Genomic DNA, 587 nt, shown 5'->3' with positions numbered 1-587 from the left:
AGTGTCTCGCATTGGATGAAGCCCATCCAAATCTAAAGCACAAAGGAGCCCCTTGATTTGCTAGTTAGAAGCCCTTGTCCTCCAGGGTGGGGAGTGGATCTGGAGGGGCAAATATAAAACATATATTTGCAGAAAGCCATACAGTAGTTTCAGATGTATTCTAGAACTTTCCTGGCTTACCTTTACCTCAAGCATCATGAGGATAATACATTTGCTCTTGGTTCCCAGCAGCTGCAGTTTGCCACATAACCTGGCATTGTACGCCATTGTTTCATCCTAGTCTTTCCCTTGAGTCAGCGCTATGTTGTATTCTCCTTTCTGCTCATCATTTCACAATGGCTCACTCATCTACCTTTTAAAAATATCTAACTTAGGTCTACGGCCATGCAGCCCTGAACAAGCCCGATCCCGTCTGATCTCGGAAGCTAAGCAGGGTCAGGCCTGGTTAATACTTGGATGGGAGACCACCTAGGGAGACCAGGTGCTGTAAGAGTAAAAAATTTTAAAAAATAAGGAATTGTAAGCTGACAAGGTCTTTACCATCTATGAGGTCAACCGAGAGTTGCCTCACCTTAAAATATATATAT

At 43.6% G+C, this 587-nt stretch overlaps 1 pseudogene; it reads left to right on the top strand.

Annotated features, from left to right (window-relative positions):
* The first annotated feature begins 374 nt into the window (after positions 1–374).
* Positions 375–493, top strand: LOC112476647 (annotated as a pseudogene).
* The last annotated feature ends 94 nt before the right edge of the window (positions 494–587 follow it).

The sequence above is a fragment of the Pteropus alecto genome, unplaced genomic scaffold (assembly GCF_000325575.1).
Source record: "Pteropus alecto unplaced genomic scaffold, ASM32557v1 scaffold71, whole genome shotgun sequence".
NCBI lineage: Eukaryota > Metazoa > Chordata > Mammalia > Chiroptera > Pteropodidae > Pteropus > Pteropus alecto.
The sequence above is the reverse complement of the archived record's forward strand: the minus strand, read 5'-3'. Positions and strand labels throughout refer to the sequence as shown.